Below are 18,846 nucleotides of genomic sequence, written 5' to 3'. Positions count from 1 at the left end.
GCAAAGGTTTTTATCTTGTGTTTGAAAAACGATTGCTGGGATTACCACAAAGGCCCTACGTGCAGTAAAGTATACTGTCTATATTTTTTATATTTAGCACCTACATCGTGCATTCTTGGGGAAACCCCAAAATTTTTCATGTCCAAAGGAAAGGCATGGTCCTGAGAAGATAAAAATGTCACTGTGCGCTGGATATGGCAAACTCCCCTGACAGAGATCTTGCTGCTCGTTAGGAATGTGATGGCAGCTGCACCATAGTGGAGACTGGCAAAACTTGGACGTGAAAGAGCTATACCTTTCCTGAGGTCATGCCTGACTTCCTCTATCATTTTGGACACATTTCCCTTGTGACCTTTTATTTGTGGTTGTGGTACTCTTACTGGATTACAGAAGGTATTTACGAACAAGGATGTTTGGCAGGGTGTATGGTGCTATGCGGTTCCATTATGTGCCAATTCAAAGAGATGTCCAATAGATAATTTCAGACCAGCTCATGCAAAAGAACAATACAAGGCACGTGTGAATGATATTGCTTGAACCAGAGCTAACCTGATGAGAAACTGTATTTTTTTCCAGCTAAATGGAGGTCTATTACAGTAAAAGCTAAAATTACCATGTGGTGGTCTTCAAATCAGATGCAAGCAGCATAATTGCCATTGCAAAAGTGGGGTAAACAAGAAAACAACCTGTGCATCTTGTAAACACTTGGCACCCCTGTTCCTTTCTGTAATTCAAAATAATGATTCCAATTTGACCTCTTTGGCTATAGTTAAGCACAAGAACACAAATTCTTCAGATTTTGGAACGTATCACTGGTTTGTTCCCACAAAGAATTTCACTCATGCCATTTTCAAGTGACTTTTTTAGCAGCAATAGAAGCATGAAAGCTTAGGCTGTGAAATTCTGAAAGGACTTAGAAAGCCAAGTCCTGTTCAACCTCTCTATACCTATGCCTGCCTATAGTCTGAAAAATATTACCTTTGTCTTTTAAATGAATTTTTTAAACCCTTTTTATTGCTTTTCATTGTATAAAGTTATCTGGCAGTTTTGGGGTTGGCTTTTTGTGTTCTTCTTTTTCCCTGCAAGGGGACCCATGTCTGTGGAATTAGAGAATTGACAAATGTCATATCCAATAACGTGACAATTTACCAAAATAAGTATTTCCAATTGTCATTAGGAAGAACATCATGTCTGATCCTTCATATACTCGTAGATCCAGGGGAGCTTAATGAAACAGTTTTGATTGACAGCCATCCATCACCACACAATGAAAAACTGGTGCTGGATCTGTGAGGAATATGAGGTTTAAGATAGGGATTTGAAGGGCGCATGTCAATCAGTAGCTTTCCTGACAAATGCAGGTAAAAGATTTTTGTAATGAAGGAGTTGTTCCTAGTGTGCTGTTAAACTTTACAGATGGAAATCTTTCAATTAATTTTTTTTATTTTTTTTTTTTTTTCCCCTGGAGGATAATAGCATGAACTGTTACAGAACTGTCTAAATTTCATTGATTTTAGAGAGCCTTTTAAGTGGGAGGACACCAATGTGTCATGAAAACTTCCTATTCCAATGAAAAAAGGAAACTGGTCTGGAAATAAAAGCTTAGCTCTCTGTTCAATAGAGCACTGAGTAGTACTTACACCCTCTATACTAGTTTAAGATAACAGTTTACTTCAAAACAGCACATGTAAATGTTGGTGACCTTTGATTTCTAATGCATCATAGTCCCTCTCATTTCCAGCTAGGGCTCACTTGACTTTCTTCAAGTCTTTTTAAACCAAATGTGAAGAGATCTTGTCAGGCATATGGTTAAGGAAACACGAAGCTTGACACTTGTCATGGACATGACAAAACACCTGTAATAAATACCAGAATATTTTCACATGACTTTTCACTGGGACCATTGCAAACAGCCTTTCCTATCTGATATTAGCTTAAGAGAATAAATAATTAATTTGATCAAATATTGTTGGTTGTTTTTTTGGCTAAGAAAAATGTCTAGTAGTAATCTGAAATAATTAATTTTGACTGATGAACTTTGGACTCCGTAAGTCAAAGAAGCATTAAAGGAGAGTAACACTGTGCATGTGTGCATACATGTATGGGGAAAACTGATATGCCTAGTCCTAATAGATATGCAGAATGCTTGCTTGTGTCTAATTTTAAAGGTATAAGTCATCTAGTAGAGTTAACAGGCAAGGTTCATTCTGAGAGTAAGTGCGTGTATGAGGAAAGCAGTTATCTGATGCATAACTTGTCCTAATGACCTTACAGCCCTATGTCCATGTTGTGAAGGAGGAATGTCAGAATCAATTGGCTCAGCAATCCCTTTAGGACTGCAAAAATACTTAGGTGAGCCTCTGAAAAACATGTACCATATGTGGTAGTACATATGTACAAAATGTCCGACTGAGCTACTCCATTTTCCTCCTAAAGAAATATTGCAAATCAAATGCTGTATCTGAATGGGCAAAAGTTGTTAGCTGCTACTCAGGCATGTAAATCCAAGGAGCTTTTCAGGAGCTTTTAAAACATGCATTTAAACTCACTTCCCTGCTGCAGGTTTAGTTTCATGTTGTGATACCTTGGGGGGGAAACACATAACGTTATCTTTCCTGTTCATCCTCAATAACAAGGAAGATAAAATATTTCCTACTATCATCTTGGCACTTCTTTTTTTTCCCTCCTTCTCCTTAGCATGAAAGTAAGATTTCTAGCAAAGCAAGTAGTTTCCTTCATATGGGCTTGAATGTATGGGACATGCCTGAAAAAGCTTATAGCTGTATTTCCTCCACTGTTTTAATCTTATGACTTCAGTGGAGAACCATCACTGGTACAGCTTTTGTCACATGGAAGTTTAAAAGCCAAAAATTGTTATTTAAAAATATAATTTAATAGAAACTAAGAGTAAAATTGTAATACAGACTGTTTGTTAAACATAATGAAATTTCAAGGGGAATTATTTACATACTTTTCAGTTTTGCTGTTGGAAAGAAACCCTTTAATGGAGAACCAGACAAACACCCATGAAGAAAATGTTAAAACAAGTGTCTTTTGAAGGAAAGTGTCTAGCAGAGCAGTCCTGAAGTTAGTTGAAAGTCATTCTCACTTAGCTAGAGAGAGAGAACCAGCAGTAAGTATGAAATACTTTTCTAAGTTTCTGGCACCAGAACTGAAAACCCTGACAGGAAATGCAAAGATATGAAGTGGATTACTACATTATGGAGTCTTCCTACTTCCAGCACTCAATATGTTTACTCAACTTTTGACAGTAGGCGAATGAGGTAATATTCAAAAGAGGGGTTTTTGTACGCTGAGATAATTTGAAATACCTTCCTAGTTATTAGATTCCTTTGCTGAGCTGAGCTTTTCAAGAAACTTAACCTGAAGTAGATACCTACATAATATAAAAAGATAGCATATGCTAAAGTGTAGATCTTTAAAAAACCCCGAACAACCCCCCCCCCCAAAAAAAACCCCTAAGAATGCCAAGTAAAGTGTACCTACATTTCTTTTCAGAGAAGTCTCCTGAAATTAGTACATAAGCTCAAACTCTACTCAAGTGAAGCTATTGGAATTATGTTATCATTTAGAAATATAACCAAAAAATCCTGACACTTGAACAGCCATTGAAATCCTTGTTCTGTTTTAGACAATAGGAAGATTTAAAGAACTGCGTATATGCTTTAATTTGCATACATATGAGTATTTTATGGTAACTGGTATAGCCTTTTTATTCCTGCTTTAGAATTTATATACAGATAAAGTTGAAGGAAGGAATGAAGCACTTCCTTTAACATAAAGCAAATAGTATTTATTTACCTAAATCATTGTTCATTGTCTGACATGATGAAAATTGGTAATGATGCACACTGTTATTCTTGCTTTTCCTGAATGAATTCCTCAGGTTTAGTGTTAGGATGTTCCTAGGACTTCGAACATTCCATAACCTAACTTAATGTTCCGAGTATGGTAAAGCTGATAATTATTTAACATGTGGCTGACAGTTTCATTTTGGGTGTGTTTTTAGCTTTCCTTACTGATGACATATCAGTAGCTGATGATAGAAAAACTACTCTTGCAACAACTGTGATGTGCTTAAAGTGCATGTGTTTTACACTTTTCTAAATCAGCTAGACAAAAAATTAATATAAAATTAAAAAAGAATAGAATAGAAAATCTTGGAGATTTTTGCTGGTCACACGGTAAGTCCCACAAGTACTACCAGCAGTTTGTTCAGTGAGATGGTTGGGCCCACAGATCATTTGTGGCCATGTTGTTTTGAACACCACTGCCTGCTCCAGGCTTGGGCTTCCCTCCTCTGTCTCTCACTGTTCCACACCACGGTTTAGACAAGGTGGGGAAATACTACTTCTGGTGGAATTATAAGTGTGTTTCAGCATTTCACAGGTCTAAGACCACTTAGGAAGCACACTGTATCTTGGAAGAAAACTTTTTTTTACTGCACCATCCCTCACCAATCTAGGGTTTGTTATAGTGTCTACTATTGTGTTTTGCTAGTGTTTTGAAAAGTATTTACTCAACCTTTCCAAGAAAAGGTTTTTACCTTCCTCCGTCCTCTGGTATTTATGCTGTATTTGAATGTGTTTGTTTCTCCTGATGATGATCCCTTTTTCTGCTTCATTCTTATGTTCTTTGCCTTCACTCTTTTAAATACAAAAAGTACACTAATTCCCACTCTCTTGTCTCTTTCTGAGCACTTGAAATAACCTGTGACAGCTCTCCATTTTGTCTTCATCTTATGCCAAGAATGACACAATTATATGGAGTAGAAATGTTGCATCCCAGCATTATCTCATGATGGCTCTTTGCAGAAAATCACATTGACCTTTTTTGCTTACTTATCACAAGCTTGCATAGCTTTATACTGCTAGCCTACATTGGTCATGGATCACGTCATGGCAGAAATGGAGATATCTGCACAGTTCTATATGCTTTTAAATGGGGGGGATGATGGAAACACTATTTGACAATGTTAAATATTATACCAGCCTGGTTTGGATTTCTTGATATGGGCAAAGCTATATTATTCCATTGTTGTTCCTTTCAGTACCGTGGTTTTGACTTTTAGAGCAAGTGATTTCTGATTCTTATATATCCGTACGTCTCGCCTGAGGTATGTTCCTGTTCTGTATTGCTTCCATGGGAATGACTTGTACCATATTTATTTCTAGAATAAAAGAAAATACCATAGAAATGCCAAGTGCCCTTTTCCCCTTGACCTTTCTGTTACAGATTTGAAGAGCAAGTTTATTACTCATTAAAAAGGATAAATAATCAACGTCATTAAAGCAATGAAATATGTCTTGCCCACAGCACTAGAAAATAGCTGCTGTTACCCACAAGAAGTTCAGAAAATCAATTACTGTTGTGTTTCTGTCTTAGTCCATGATAAATGCATATGTGACCTACTTGCTAGTCCATAGGGCCAGATTCAAATGTGAGATTTCCGCCTCTCGATGCTGCCCAGCTCTGTCAGTGCCTAGTTTTGAAGGCTGTGAGAGCTGCTTTTTTTATGTGTGCCCTCCCCAGTTGCTATCATTGGGATAACACTGGAAAGTTTCACATTCAGAATAGCTGGGGTTTCAAAAATGGGCATTCTCCGGATGGGCCAGCCCTGCACTTATTTTAAGAGCATGTCTAAAACGTAAGTTTGGGATCTGGACAAAAATTAATTGCATTGTTTGCTATCGCTGACATCTATGAGATACTGGTCAGAGAAGTCTTCAAGACAGACATAGACCTTGGTATCTATCACCTCCTAGGAGGGTACATGAATAAGACTATTAAGGGTATTTTCCTTTTGTTGAAACTGTTTTGTTGCAGCAAAGATTAGTTGCACTGCCTAGAAACAGATAACATATCTCTCTGTCAAAGTGAACTCTCTTCCCTGAGTTCTGATCCTGCTTTAAATAGTATATGTGCTTCAGCTTTATAAATGGAAAAAGAAAATCTGATTCAGAATGATCCTCTTTGTTCTTCCTAATTCAAAGAATGTTACTGTTAAAAATTCAGAAAACACCAAATGGACCTGAAACTATTACCATTTGTGCAAGAGGTAAATCATGGTGCAGCTTCTAAACTTTACTAACAACCGTATTTCTTATATGCATCTTTCCTCCTTTAAGCAGAAGGTGAGTTACTACTGAAATAAATTCTGTTCATATGTTTTTTCAATATAGAATTTCTTTCAACTTTTATTATCTAAACATTGACAAAACAGGGCCATGCCCTTCCATTCACAGAAAGCTGAGCTCCCTTATGGTGGTGAGCACAAATACTGTATTTGCCATCACCTCTGCCAGTAGGTACTTCACCAATGAGTCTAATTTTCTGTATTAAATGTAGCACCTCTGAAATTAAAGTAAAAGAAAAAATACAGTAACTTTGTTCTTCTTTGTTCCTATGTTGTTTGCATAGTAAAAGATGCACTGCAAGTATGACTAATAGTGGATTTGTCAGTATGTGTGTGGTAGCTGAAACTGAATTTTCTTTAGCCAGATTGTCTGAGTTTCCTTCCTATATTTTATAATTGTTCTTTGCTAGAAGTAAGGTTTCAACAGGGATAAGATGGAAGTAAGAGGAAGGGTTCTGTTTGTTTTCTTATTATTGTTTATTAGGTTCAGCACTGAAGATTTATCTATAAGCTACATCCTGTCAGAAATCCTCAGGGAAGAATGGGATGAGATCAGAGACAGACAATGACACTGACTGCTTAAGAGGAATATGATACCATCTGCTATAGAGAGAGATGAATTTAAAAAGTTATATTGTCTTGTTTTGTCTGCTATTCAAGCTACTCTTCTGTGTGCTATCCTGTACTGAACCTGGGGTTCCAGTGTCCTGAGCAAATGGTAGAACCAGAGAATGGGACCGAGTTTATTCAGAAATTCTGCACTGCTCTTTCGGATTGCGTTCCTCAGAATGCACTCAAGAACAAACTGACTACTTCATCTATTAAAAGTGACTACTTACTGTAAATGGATAAAGCTCAAGTACAGAAAGATACAGACCATCTGCACAAGCCCTACTTCAGGGGAAGTATTTTAATGATTATGCATCCAGTGAGATGAAGGTGCTGTTTTATCACTACAGTGGTGAAGAGTGCTAATATAATTTTAATTAAAAGTCATGGCCTAGCACATTTTTTTACTCATCATTTAAAATCCTAGTGCATACTTTATTTCTTGGTCGAAACGGAAAAGAAAAAAAAGACTGGGGAGGTGTTCAGTCTTAACTTTTGAACTCTCAAGAATTAATTTAGTGAGTGTACAAAAACATGTCAGAGAGCATTCTGGAGATTTAAGGGCCTTGTATTTGCAGAACAGCAGCACAGTTTTTAACTTCATAAGCATGCACGTGTCAGAATCCTGGTTATACTATCCCACCCTGAGTCGAGTATTCTCTAAACTGAAGGGTGAATTTGCCATTCCTGAATTTGCAAATACTCTTCCATCAGGTGTGCTTCAGTCCCAGCATGGGAAAAGAACAAACAAGCCCTCTTTTTACATGGAAAGGTCATTTGGTTTCTCTGACTTGTTTGTTTCTTGCTAACTGTGAGGCTGACAATATCAAGAGTAATTAAGGTTCTAATATATAGCTTCAGCCACCCGAGATTTGATGTAGACTAGGGTCACTTTTCAAACAGGTCAGCAAATAGCAACTGACCTAAAGGTGTGAATCTTGCTGAGACAGCGACTTCCTTTGGTGACCTAGTGTAGAGCACTCCGTAGCCCTGAGATCTGAAACACAGAAGTGACAAGGGTACTGGTGCTACAAAATTTTTCTGGCCCTTTCATTACTTGCTCAGGTGCTACGATGAAGTACAAAGGAATGGCAAGATTATGAAAGATGGAAATAATGACACCAAGAGTGACTGGAATAATTGCATGGAGGTTTATCACCACCAGGGAGAGAATGAAGGAAAAACAAGTGGAATAGAAGAGCAAATGGAATAGGCAAGATGAGAAAAGAAAATTACAAACTTTTTTTTTTATGGTTGTGGGGAAGGACAGAAAAAGGTGAAATACTTTTCAGAGATAAAAGAGGTAAAGATAGTGGACAATTAATATGATTTGTCCTCCCCCCCCCCCGCTTTTAATTCCAGCTGCTCTGACTTCTGTATGCTCTGTGACTATTTCACGCTGGGTTTTCTACTACCTTCGCCTTTTGCTACTTCATTATTTGTAAGTGAATGAAATGCCCCTTAGTGCATAAACCAGTTTTGCCTATAGCAACATTTGAAAGAAATGTGCAATGCAGTAAATTAAAATCAAAACTAACTTAAGCACTGCCTCTGCTCTACTCAATTTTTGTTGGCTTTGTGATTACAAAACATCATTCACTCTCCAGATGAAAAACAGGCTTCAAATAATATGGACAATATGCAGAATAGCAAATTTTGTTGAAACTTGGGATACCAGCTGAAATAATAATGAATACTGTTCTGCAGATAATATTTTGATGGAAATAGATGCAGTCAAATTATCCACTGCAGATGAATAAGAATGAATCATCAGAATGTTCTACTTCTGCCACAGGAGTAAAAGGGTGAGATAAATATTTTAAAGATATTAGCTATTTTAAAAAAATTTAGTAGTCATTAAAAGAGTTATTAAATAGTCAAGTTTGTTTTAAAGGTCTTTCCTAGATCTGCAGTGCCTTCAGGGCAAAAATCTTTTGGAAGAAAAAGCTTCAAACTTCTAAATACCTCACAATTTTGCCATGTACAATTTGTTTTATTAACAATAGAACATAGGTAAGATTAAAAAACAAACAAACACCCCCCCCCCCCCCAGATATGGTCGGTGTTTAAAAACAAAGTTGATTGATTAGCATTGTTTTAGCTATGTATCTGAAAGCCAGAAAATACCTGAATAGGTTTCAGCTGTTACAGACAGGGTTCTTCAAGGTATGGGGAAGCTCCCAGAGACTGGCTGAGGCAGAAGGATGTGAATGCACTACCACTTTGAAAACAAGCACAATATTTTGTGACATTACCTCACAATGAGGTAATTACCACAGAGAGCTTGTGGACCAGTGTGTATAAATGTTCCTCAGCGACTGCAAAGCAACGCGAAGTGCCCTAATACTGCTGCAGATTAAGAGACCTCATGTAACTGTCTCGCTGCTGCTTCTGTGAAGATAAAAACCTCTGTATGTAAGATTTCTTCACTAAAAATGTCATAGGATAGATTCTGCAATCATTAATCGTGCTGAGCGGTAGATTACCATGTGAACAGGTTTGCTGAATTCAATAGCTGCATTGAAACATGGTTTGTGATGGGAATACCTTTCAGCAACCGATCCAAAATTAAGTCAAGGCTCCCCAGGATGGTGTCCAGGAATGGCTTAAGGGAATAAGATAATTATCTGCAAGTGTATTGGTGGAAAAAACCAAATCAACCCTTTGCTGCTGTAAACCCTGGAAGGCGCATAATTCAGAAATCTCCTATTTATCTAATATGAACACTAGTATAAATTGGATCAGTGAGGTGTTAAATGTCTGAAATGAAGGTGATGCGGGTCAGCAGTGTAGCTTCACCCCACCCACACCTGAAAATGCAGAACTGTCCTATAGCTTTGTTCAGCATCTCACTTTCCTGCCGTACAAAAAAAAAGTTCATAAAATTAAAGAAACTCACAGACAGAACATTTTGAAAAATTAGCATTATTGTGCTGATGGCTGCTTGAAATATTAGATGAAAATGATGTGCATTGACGAGGCAGGATATTCTTCAAATTACTTTTTAGCACACTTTGAAGTCAGTCTATCAGTCAGTAAACAAATTAAGGAATACATTTTGTTAAGAAAATCTACCATTGTCATAAAACATGCAGCAGCAGTACATTGATGAACCCTCAAATCTGAACAAAATGTGTGGGTGAGATTTGAGAATGAGTGGGAATAATACATGCTTTTACACAAAACCCTTTATTTGACCTGTCTTATGAAATTGCACTATTGCTAAGAGATCTTTTCTCTGTACTTGAAGCAGACATCCACCAAAAATGTGTGGAGAGGAGGACTTTTCTAAGCTTATTTTTAGGGTTTTGCATGGAACAAAGTTTTTGAACTGGAATGATGCTATCTCAGGTCAGCGCAGCACTGATAGGGAGCTTAGTAAAGTGCAACACCTGTGCTAGGTTCAAATAGGGGTTATTGATTTTTAGTTTCAAAGGAAGACCTGGAACTTAAAATCCATATGTGCAAAACCAAAATTCAATGCTAGCCTAAAATTTAGCAAAGAGTAAAACGCCAAGTGTGTAACAGTTATTCCTTGGCTCAAGTAGACAGTTGTGGCAAGAGGTTGTATGAAGTGTTCCCTTTATCCTCCTAGGAAATTAGCAAGAAGCATTATCTGCTACTAATTTTCAAATAAGCTGCAAAATGAAAGTTAATCAGTGTCTGCCAACGATGAGTGTACTTTTGAAGGGCAGTTACAATCCTTGACTATTTTTGTCAAGATATTAGTTTGCCAATAGTTGTGTTCTGACGTGCATTCAGAGTGACGATTCTGCCTGCTTGCTGGATGCAGGGAGTTGAGCCCTGTTGCCTGTGAGCTGCAGCCTGGCTCTCCCATCACTACGGGGTTCAGCAGCGTGACAAGATTTTTCCATAGAGCTCAAGATGCATTACCCTCTGAAATGTCTGTGTGGGGGATTGTCTCTTAGTTCATTGCTTCACCAGCAATGCTTCCTCCACCAGGTAGCCTGGGAGGAATACAGAGAAACTGTCCAAGGAGCCAGGGATCAGGATAGGAAAGCCAAAGCCCTGATGGATTTAAATCTGGCCAGGGACATGAACAGCAAAAAGAAAAGCTTCTACAGGTACATCAGTGATAAAAGAAAGACTAGGTAAAACATGGGTCCTCTCCAGAAAGAAACTGGAGACCTGGTTACTTGGGATATGGAGAAGGCTGAGGTATTTAACAAATTATTGCCTCAGTCTTCACCAGCAAGTGCTCCAGCCACACCACTCAAGTCACAGAAGGCAAGGGCAGGGACTGGGAGAATGAAGAACTGCCCACTGTAGGATAAGATCAGGTTCAAGACCATCTAAAGAACCTGAAGGTGCGCGAGTCCATGGGGCCTGATGAGATGCATCTGCGGGTCCTGAGGCAACCAGTGGATGAAGTAGCTAAGCCACTCTCCATCACGTTTTAGAAGTCGTGGCAGCCAGGGAAGTTCCTACTGACTGGAAAAGGGGAAACATAACCCCCATTTTTAAAAAGGGAAAAAAGGAAGACCCAGGGAACTACAGGCCAGTCAGTCTCACCTCTGGTGCCCGGCAAGATCATGGAGCGGATCCTCCTGGAAACTATGCTAGGGCACATGGGAAATATGGAGGTGATTGGTGACAGCCAACATGGCTTCACGAGGGGCAAATCATGCCTGACAAATCTGTTGGCCTTCTATGATGGGGTTACAGTGTTGGTGGACAAGGGAAGAGCAATGGTTGTCATCCACCTGGACTTGTGCAAAGTGTTTGACGCTGTCCCGCATGACTTCCTTGTCTCTAAACTGGAGACAGGGATTTGACAGATGGACCACTCAGTGGGTAGGGAATTGGCTGGATAGTGGCACTCAAAGATTTCCAGTCAACAGCTCAATGTCCAAGTGGAGAGCAGTGACGAGCGGCGTTCCTCAGGAGTCAGTATTGGACTGGCGCTGTTTAACATCTTTGTTGGTGACACGGCCAGTGGGATTGAGTGCAGCCTCAGCAAGTGTGCCAACGACACCAAGCTGTGTGGTGCGGTTGACGTGCTGGAGGGAAGGGATGTCACCCAGAGGGACCTTGACAGGCTTGAGAGGTGGGCCTGTGCGAACCTCATGAAGTTCAACAAGGCCAAATGCAAGGTCCTGCACATGGGTCGGGGCAATCCCAAGCACAAGTACAGGTTGGGCAATGAGTGGACTGAGAGCAGCCCTGCGGAGAAGGACTTAGGGATATTAGTGGATGAAAAACTGAGTATGAGCCAGCAATGTGCGCTCACAGCCCAGAAAGCCAACCGTATCCTGGGCTGCATCAAAAGCAGCGTGACCAGCAGGTCAAGGGAGGTGATTGTCCCCCTCTGCTTTGCTCTCATGAGAGCCCAGCTGGAGTACTGTGCTCAGCTCTGGGGCCCCCAGCATGAGAAAGACATGGATCTGCTCGAGTGGGTCCAGAGATGATCAGAGGGCCAGAGCACCTCCCCTATGAGGACAGGCTGAGAGAGTTGGGGTTGGTTGAGCCTGGAGAAGAGAAGGCTCCGGGGAGACCTTATAGCAGCCTTCCAGTGCTTAAAGGGGGCCTACAGAAAAGATGGGGAGGGACTCTTTATCAGGGACTGTAGTGATGGGACAAGGGGTAATGGTTTTAAATTGAAAGGGGGTAGATTTAGATTAGATATTAGGAAGAAATTCTTCACTGTGAGGGTGGTGAGACACTGGCACAGGTTGCCCAGAGAGGTTGTGGCTGCCCCATCCCTGGCAGTGTTCAAGGCCAGGCTGGATGGGGCTTTGAGCAACTTGGTCTAGGGGAAGGTGTCTGTACCCATGGCAGGGGGGTTGGAACTAGGTGATCTTTAAGGTGCCTTCCAATCCAAACCATTCTATGATTCTATGATCTACGACCGGCCACTGTGTCTGATTTGGAATTACTTTGCTTCTGCATGTTCTTAACTCTTTGCCTTTCTATATACTCAAGGTTGCAAGCAGAAGCTCCTGAAATCACCCAGGTGAAACCCATGTCCTGTGCTAGCAGTGCACGAGCACTACCTCTTTGCTGTTACGGTCAGAGTAAAAATTTCCAGACTTTTGTCATGTTTGGATTTCTTTGTTCAACTGTAATATTATATATATGCAACATACATCAGACAAAGGAAGTATTCCCAATTTTATTAGGCAACAGTTGGAGTTTGCTGGTATTTGAATGGTTTTGCTGTTGGGTTTTTTTTATTTTTGTCCCAAAATTTTACACTGTCCTCCAAGATGGTCTTTTCCTGTCAGTGAGGGTGACCCTAGACCACATCAATTTCCAGCATAACCAGCCTTATGGAAGTTAAATTGTGACAGAATAGCGTGGCACTGGGGAAGAAAAGAATGTGATAATGGAGGTAAACCACTAGAAACTTTGTGTTTATAAATATTCTTTTTATCTTAATGTTTTTATGAAGGGATAATGTAGTGGGAAAGTGCTACACAAATGGATATAATCTATAGATCACACAGTACTAATAAAATTAATATCAGTTGTTGTGAATCTGCAAAATTCCTGTGAAAACAGATCCATCATTGTGTAGCAGCATTTGAAGCTGGGAACTCATGCCGCAGAAGCAGGCTGGGATTTCACAGCAAACAGCATACGACCTGCGCTATTTGACGACAGCAACCTGAATAAAGCGCCTGTTGCCAGGCCCAGCCTTCAAGGATCTGTGTCTGAAGGCTGTTGTAGCAGCACGTTTACAGAGAAATGAGTGTGAAATGTGTTGCTGCATCAGTGTGACCAGCTGTCTCCCTGCAGCGACTCAGAGAGGCGCTCAGGTTGGGTTCCAGGGTGGTTTCGTTACAAAGCTTTACACTCTTTCCCCAGGACCGAGCAGTGATACTAGCACGTGCATGTTTGCTAGTCTGTTCTTGCAAGGCTGGCTGAAGATTTTCAGTACTTTAAGGACTATCTTTCAGTGAGTGGGCGTCTAAATCTATCTGAAAGGTGAGCCCACAAACACAGATAAAAATCGCTCAGCTCTGCAGTCAATTTTGGAAAAATGTTGACAGGTATTTTGTCAGCCCCCTGAATCCAGAGGCGGTTAAGTTAAGGCCAGCTTGCACGCAGCCTAGATCAGTCTCTAGCTGCTCCTACACATGTGTACTTGTATGCAAGGGAGAATGCTATCCAGCTCGAGACTTCTGATTGTCTGGATAATCTCGCTTCAGATAGCCTGAAAAAAGTCTTTCCTGAGTTTGCTGGCTGCATTTTTAAAGGGTCCACCTGCTGTCATGCTATGTCATGGAGCTGCAAAACATTTCAAGCTCAGGTGTTGTGTACTCACACTGGTTTTGGATCCAGAGCTCATTTACTGTGAGACAAGTGCCAACAGTGTCTTGCACAATGCAGAAAAATTAAGAATGCACGCATAAATGAGATCTTTCAAAGTGGTTGGCTGGGGATTCCCTTCTTGGAGAGCATGTTTTATTTCTCTGTGATGTAGCTCCAAATGTTCAGTAAGCATAACAGCAAGTCTTCACATCACATGGATGTTGTGAAATATAGCTCTGTGTGTGAATCTCATCATCAGTTGCTCTGATGAGTGCCATAAAATCCTATTGTATAAATGACAGAATTTACATTATGCACGGTAAAGGACACATGTTGAATGAGGAAGCCAGAATGAAATAATGAATTTTGATCATGTAATAAGTGTTCCTGATTTCAGGCAGTGCTTATAACAGGAATTTGTGATATAGTAGAATATGTATATGGAATAATGAAAAAAGTTATTGAAGTACTTAAAGATTGTGTCATAGCAGCTTCTTACAGGGAAACTGAATTAAATGTGTTGTTGGCTTTAATTCTGACATCTAAAAATTCCTTATTTTTTTTTTAAGTGAAGTTTTATAAAACACCAAAGTAAACAAATTTTTAAACTTGCTTTTATTTCCTTTGCCTGTTATATTTTCTATTTCTATTGAAACATGCTCATTAATTAATATATGCAGACATGTGTGTGTGGGAGCAGTGTTCAAAATTCTCCTCTAGTCTGCCTGATCTCAAAAGTCGCTGAATTATACCAGTGCCTTCATAATTCTCCTGGGTCTCAGAAACATCAAATAGACATGATCTCTCATACTTACTTTCCTTCACCTATCACCTTCACGCCTCTGAAGGCAAAAGGAAATCCCATACAGATTCCAGGTCAGGGTGCAGGTGACGTTTTCACGTTATGGGCTCCAGTCTCATTTTGGAAGCACAGAGAGTATTTGTACCTTTACAAAATCATTTTTTCTACTAAAATCATATGTTTAAGGTGTAACAGATACTCCTGTCTACTATGCTTGGTTTTGTTATGTTTACCTTCTGCTATTTCAACCATAGAATAATAAATGTTTATGTCTGACACTGCAACATTCATTTTTTAGAGCTCAAACACTGTTACAAAGGTAGGAAGACATTGTTATTACACATTACAAATGAAAAAAACTGGAGTCAAAGAGATCAGATGACCTGACAAGAAACACTGACAAAAAAAAATGTGATAAGGTTTGTAGATCTCATGCAGTGCCATGACTCCTCCATTGCATCTGTCCAGAAATCACTGAATAAAGAACAACAGGATAAAATAGAATATTCTGTGTTTCTTTCTCTAAAATACAGAGAGAAAAGGCAACAAACAGATACTGTTGAAATAAGCAGATGCCTAGACATTGGTTTGTTGTTTTTTTTTTCCTAGGCATCCCGGAAGAAAAAAAAGCATTTTAGAAGGGATTATGAAGAGGATAACATCTTACTTTGCAGGTGTTCAAAAAGATCAACCTTCCCAGTCATGTATTATATCATCAAAGGTAGAACAGACATGTGTTTGAAAACATACGGAAGACAGAGGCTGGTGTCATGGGATGATCAGAGGTAGGAATGAATCTCAAGGAGTGAATAAAAGATGAGCAGTGAAGGACCTTGATTATTCTTTTCACACAGAAACAACTGAATATTTTAAGTTTATTTGAATATCCTCAGTTGTCAGATGAAAAGGAATTAGGTCTCAGAATGACATTTCCAAACCCACATCCAGTGGCTTTTGTTGGGGTCAAGCTGACAAAGAAGGGGACCTGCCAGAGGATGGTGGCTTTGCCTTACTTCTGTTGGCATTCCAGAAAAGTTCTGCCATTCCCACCATTGCAACATCCTTCTGTCCTTTGTAATGAAATTAATTCATTGATACAAAAAATTTGATACAGTCCTCTGCTTGGAAAGCTTAGTCAGGGTAGAAGTCACAGACTTACTACAAATTGAGTGCAACAGTCAGTATAATTTCTTATATAACTTAAGTCCAATCAGATGGTCAAAATCTTTACTACTGGGTCCTACATCCTAACCATTTTCACCTGCATATTCCAATTTTCTGTGTTTGAATCTAGGAACAAGGGATGAGCTATTTGGGAAAGAAACTATCTACAGATTGTCAATTCTCACTACAGCACAATAAAACTTACTGTTTTCTGTTAGAAAAAAAGTAAAAAAAGTTTACCCAAGAGGGGTTCAGATACAGATTGATTAAAATAAATAAATAAATAAATTAATAAAAGCCAAATGATTAAAGGGTTCCAGTTGTGCTATTTTATTTATAAATTAGTAAATTGGGAACGTATTCATGTTTCTGTGTTCCATCTTAGGTCTTCTCAGAACAGACTTAATCCCTAAAACTTCACCACAACAGAAGCTAAACAAACTATTTTGGATAATCTTAATGACTTTAAAAACAATGAAACTATAAGAAAGAAAAATTATTTCATCTTAGAGAAATCTTGCACTATGAAACAGAAGAATTTGATTCCCGTATTTTAGCACTCATAGGTCTATATTGCCAAAGGCAAAGACCAAGTTTCCCTTGGTTTCTTTTCCCTTATTGAGACTATCCTGCTAAACTAGAGCTTAACATCATCCTAGAGTTTATCCTACCCTTTTCCAAAATAATTTTCTCATTAGCTATAGATGTATGGCTAACTGAATTAAGAAGCTACTACAAAAGGATATACTAAAGTAAATTAAACTCATTAAGAAGATGGGACAGATGTTTGCATATACTTAATGCTTAACCATCCTACCATAGCATTAGTATTCCTACAAATTTTAAAAGGATGCTAGTTTCAGGATATCAAAACAGTAACATTTCACAAACACACCTGACTTCACAAATTTCCAAATGGAAGAGCACTGAATTCAAGTAACTTGTGTGTTAAACTCTCTTCTTTCTTTTAGGTTTCTGTCACTAATTCTGCCAACAGTTTTTCTGGATTCATTTCTCTCTCACACCAGCCTATAAAGAGTAATGCCCTAATAGTGAGGATTCAACTCTTTGTTCTCTTATCTTTTGTAACTTGAAACTGTCACTTTCAGTAATATGCTTTTCCCCCCTCTTTTTCAAATGCAGTCAGATTATTTATATTCTGTAACATTAAGCATATACATTCATTTATGTTGAAAATAATGTTTAAACTTTTTGCTTTTTACAGTGCTGAAACAATATCAACAAACAAAGTAAATAAATAAAATCAATTCTCCATATTTTCTATGTCTGGAAAACTGATTGGATTTTATGGAAATCTGTTTGACATGGATGTACACTCTCTTTATATAAAAAAAGTTTCTATAGTAAAATAAATGTCACTAAAATAAATGCTAATAATTTTCAAAAGAAGCCAATCAATCTTCTCAGCCTAATTCTGTAGCTGTGAATATATTAAAAGACTGTACTAGAATTGAACAGCCCAGATAATTTTTTTTTTTTTATCACATGAGAAAAGTGTCATGAGTCGCAAATGAAATGGCATTACTCCCTACCTTCATTGACTTAATGGATAGAGATTAGCTTTCAGTTTATTATTAAAAGGAATCTTTCTGAATGTAAAACATATCTTTCAAACCTTCTAAAAAGTGTGGTAAGGGAATTAGTTCCAGGAATATTGTTCCAGATGTTTTAGGTCAGGATGACAATTATGATGGTAGTAGTAGGAGTCTGTTTTTTTCAAGCATATATCAGAAATGAAACTGAAGTTATGTGCCTTTGTAAAAGAGAAAAGAAATTTAAAAAGGATGTTACAGTCAACAGAATGCAATGCCTTTGTGTAATTCTTTGCCTACACTTCTGAAGTTTGATACAATGCACTTTTGTGAAAGATTTATTTTGACAATAACCTATAAAGACAAACAAGATACCATTTATAGGAACAAAAACTAGTAGGTCTGGTTGAGGGTCCATCAAGCCCAATGTTGCATCTGAAATACCTGAGGAAGAGCAAGCACAGAATAAAGGAAATGTTATACATCCTCTGTCCCCTTCTCCTAGTCTACAGGTATCTTTCAGGGGCTTTCCTGGGACTGATATGGTTGGCTAGCAGCCCACTGTCCTTCTCTCTTGCAAGTACTTGTTTAGCTTCTCCTTGAGCTCCACTAAACATATTGCAGCCTCAGAAGCATGTTCCTGATTTACAGCATGATAATCTGGTGTAATACTGCAAATCAGCTCAGGAGAAACTTCTCCATAAAATTATCTCCTTGTGTTTCTGCATTGTTCCCTCTCCTCAGAAAAGTGCTCAACCTTCCTGCCACCAAGGATTTATGGTAACAACTCCCTTCGTCTATATCTTATCTCAGGATATCAGTTTTCTTATAGTTTCTTTCAAAATTTATGGTGACTGGAAGGGGGAAAAGCATATCTGAGTATATGTCTCATTGCAGCAGCCTCTTCCTTGTTTCCTAGTGCTAATCCAAGTTTCAATCCTATTCCTGTCTTCAGCACAGCTGTCTTCTCCCTTTCCCTATGCATGGCTGTGAGAATGGATCCATAATTTACTGAACTGCTATCCCCGAGTTACTCCTGCAAAATACTTTCCAGTGAATCTTATGCAGCTAGCCACTGTCCTCCTTCAACTTCATCTCCTGCCCCATGCTATTCATGTCATATCTCACATTATCTCAAAACCTAATTATATGCAATGCCACATAAGGATGGAACTAAGTTCTCTTGCTAATTTTTGTAAAGAAATGATGAATGTGGACTGAGAAAAGACAGTATCCTTTTGATCATGCACAATGTCTCATTCATCTTGGGTGTGGAAGACACAGGT

Source organism: Accipiter gentilis, chromosome 28, assembly GCF_929443795.1.
Source record: "Accipiter gentilis chromosome 28, bAccGen1.1, whole genome shotgun sequence".
Lineage (NCBI taxonomy): Eukaryota > Metazoa > Chordata > Aves > Accipitriformes > Accipitridae > Astur > Astur gentilis.
Note: the sequence above shows the minus strand (reverse complement) of the source record.